General features: G+C 41.3%; 1 pseudogene; it reads left to right on the top strand.

The window, feature by feature from the left end:
* Positions 1-2,112: 2,112 nt before the first annotated feature.
* Positions 2,113-3,028, top strand: LOC102817419 (annotated as a pseudogene).
* Positions 3,029-3,547: the final 519 nt, after the last annotated feature.

Raw genomic sequence — 3,547 nt, 5'->3', positions numbered from 1 at the left:
CTCAAAGTGGTATATAAAGAAGAAGCCAAATTGTACTCATTACTCCATCTCCTTTCCTTCCATAAGGTTCTTACCTCTCACTGTAAGATCGTCTATGCTTATAATAAACCTATCTTTCATTTCCCTAAGTCTCTTGTCATAATAACTTCTTTTAAGTGTGTTGTTGTTGTTAAGTGTTTTTGAGTCAGTTCTGGCTCATTATATAGGGTTTCAGAGGAGTGGCTAGTGAGTTTGAACCACCGACCTTGCAATTCAACTCGACCTTGTGGTCCAGTGCTTATTCTACAGCACCACACCAGGACTCCAACTTCCATTTCCCTAAATCTTTTGTCTTTCTAACTTCTTTTGTGTGGAGTAAGTGTGTGATGGCTTTCCAATACTTCCGAAGCATAGTAACACCAATCTAGGGATGATAATTCAACCATGACAATATCAATCCCCCTGTACTTGGGTGATGTTTGTTTTGTCTTGTTTTTACTCCTCTTTAAGACTAATAAAAGGTGCTGGTGTGGCACCCTTTGAATCGTGAATCGCAAGGTTGTTCATCAGTTCAAATTCACCAGCCAGTCCTCACAGACCCTATATAGGGCTGCTATGAGGTGGATCCAACTCAACAGTACTTAACAACAACAACAAGAAGACTGCTAGAGTCTGCTGTAGTGTTGTAGGATAAGTACTGGCCCCTAAGGTCCGTTGGAACTGCAAGATCAGTGGTTCAAACCCACCAGCTGCTCCTTAGAATCCCTATATGAGTCAGAATCAACACAAGGGCACTAAATTACAAAAATTATATTTGAAAATAGTTTCTTTTCTCACCTAAAACAGTTTTCCTTTATGAACGTGAGCTGATAATTTATGACTGCCTTGGGTTATCATGAGAATAGAGTTGATTCCTGCATTATGGATTGAATTGAGTCTCCCCAAAATTATGTGTCGTACGTAAATCCTCACCTGTATTTGAACTTTTACCCTCTTAACTATGATAAAATAAAGATCTGCTGGTTCAAGTTACTGTCCACGGTACCGTAGTACCCCAGTTATGAACAAGGTACAAAACAGATTGTTCCTGACTATGTCTTTAAGCATCTGTAATTTAGACAGAGAGGTGCATATGGTTCTTATTTAGCCTTACTTTAGTGCAAGAAAAGGTACAAAGCTTCTCAATTATTTAATAGCTGCACATGGAGCAACTGAAAGTGATTGTGATGAAGAATTTGTTGGAACAGGGTTTGTTTCCAAGTGAAGGCAAATTTACATAAACATAAAAGAGGAAGACCCCAGGACCGGGTCGTATTTCGTTCTGTTCTGTTGTGCATATGGTCACTATGAGTTGGTACTGACTCGATGGCACCAAACAACAAAATTGATTTTGAGTCCCACTGAAAAGTGGCAGCTGACTCTGTCATGTTGAATGTGTGTGACTCTCCAAGATCCTACCATTAATCTAATCTCATGCATCAGGCTCCTGAAAAGGCTCAATGAGCCTCTTCTATGTCTCCCATCCAGGGCTTTAACCCACAATTTTTCCTGTTCCAATTACTGTGATCCATCACCCAAATTGTAAAGATTCAGATCTGTTCCTGTTTCATGGCTTTGTTGGCCATGACAGAACCAATAAGAATCGGTTTGAAGCCCAACATAAAGGACAAGTAGGAGTTGTCCATAAATTGGACATTCATTATCCCAAGGGATACCTGTATTTTTGTTATAGCCGCAATAAGAAACTAAGATAGTTTGGGAATCTAATTTGACAAAGTAATGCCAATTGTTCATGTTACTAGAACCCCTATGGTTGGCGTTACTTTTCAGTTCCACTGGGATGGAGTGCGGGAAGTTGGATGATGGTCTTTGGATTTTTAAAAACGTTTTATTATCTCCCATGAGTCCATCACCAACTTTAATAATTAGCAACCTTTTGTCAATTTTATTTCACCCATCCCCTTTTGACAATCAGCTTTATTGAAGTATAATTAACATAGAAAAAATGTACCTAAGTACATCTTTCAATAAACTGGGAGAAATCTACATAGTCATGTAACCATTACCACAGACATAGAACATTTTCATTACTTTCAAAAGTTCCCTTGTGGCCGTCGGTCTGTGGGTGCCATCATGGCAGACGTGGCCAGTCAGGTGCTCCTGGGCTCCTGTCTCACCATCCTGTCCCAGCTGCTCATGTATGTGAAGGTGCTCATCCAGGTGGGATATGAGCTTCTTCCTCCAACAGTAGGATGAAATATTTTTGGTCGGCAAGTATGTCAGCTTCCTGGTCTCTTTTGTTATGTTCAGCATATTACAAGCATCACTGGAAAGCGTGGGCTGTTCACAGGCTTAACTCCATGACTGTGTTCAGGTGTCCTTGGAAGTGTGGTACAGGGCAAAGTGTTTCAGCATTACCAGGACTATGAGAAGTCTGAGGAGCCAGGTTCTGGAAATGTACAGAAAGAGGTCTCATCTTCCTTTGACCGAATTATCAAGAAGAACAAGAGATGATGGCTCGCTCTGCTGCTACCCTTATCACACATCCCTTCCACGAGATCACTCTGAACTCAATGGTACAGTTCATGGGCAGAGATGGCAGAGAATCCAAATATTGTGGTCTTTGTGACTCCGTGGTGACCATTTATCAAGAAGAGGCATTCTAGGATTTTTTGCGGGCCTTATTCCTCGTCTCCTAGGTGACATCATTTCTTTGTGGCTCTGTAATTCACTAGCCTACCTCATCAATACCTATGCACTGCATAGTGGGGTTTACACCATGAATGAAATGAAGAGTTATTCCCAAGCTGTCACAGGATTTTTTGCCAGTATGTTGACTTACCCTTTTGTGCTTGTCTCTAATCTTATGGCTGTCAACAACTGTGGGCTTGCTGGTGGATCCCCTCCATACTCCCCAATATATACTTCTTGGGTAGATTGTTGGTGCATGCAACAGAAAGAGGGAACTATGAGCCAAGGAAATAGCTTGTTTTTCCGGAAAGTCCCCTTTGGGAAGACTTATTGTTGTGACAAGAGAATGTTAATTTGAAGATGTGGGGCAGGGACAGTGACATTTCTATAGTCCTGGATGCATACAATTATGGGAGAGAATGTTGATTTCTATACAGTGTGGCATGATTTTTTAATAATCATTTAATCTTGGGGGAAAAAAAAGTTCCCTTGTGCCCTTTCCTAATCAACACTCTCCCCAGTCTCAGACAATCATTGATCTACTTTTTGTCTTCCTTAGAGTTCCATGGGGACATTTGATGGTTCAGTACCAGAATTCTATCTTTCCATGCAAGCATCGCTGGAAAGCGTGGGCTGTTCACAGGCTTGAGTTTGATCCCAGGTGATGCAACTCATGTGCAGCTACCTCTCAGCTGTCAGTGGAGACTTTTGTGCTGGCTGTGATGCTGAACAGGTTCCATCAGAGCTTCCAGAGTAATATGAATTTGGAAGTAAGGTCTGGCTATCTACTGCTAGAAGTCAGCCAATGAAAACCCTATGGATCATAATGGTCCAATTTGAAACTGATTATGAAAATGTACAGAACAGGGCAGGGTTG

The sequence above is a fragment of the Chrysochloris asiatica genome, unplaced genomic scaffold (genome assembly GCF_000296735.1).
Source record: "Chrysochloris asiatica unplaced genomic scaffold, ChrAsi1.0 scaffold00131, whole genome shotgun sequence".
NCBI classification, from domain to species: domain Eukaryota; kingdom Metazoa; phylum Chordata; class Mammalia; order Afrosoricida; family Chrysochloridae; genus Chrysochloris; species Chrysochloris asiatica.
This window is presented reverse-complemented; position numbering and strand designations above follow the sequence as displayed.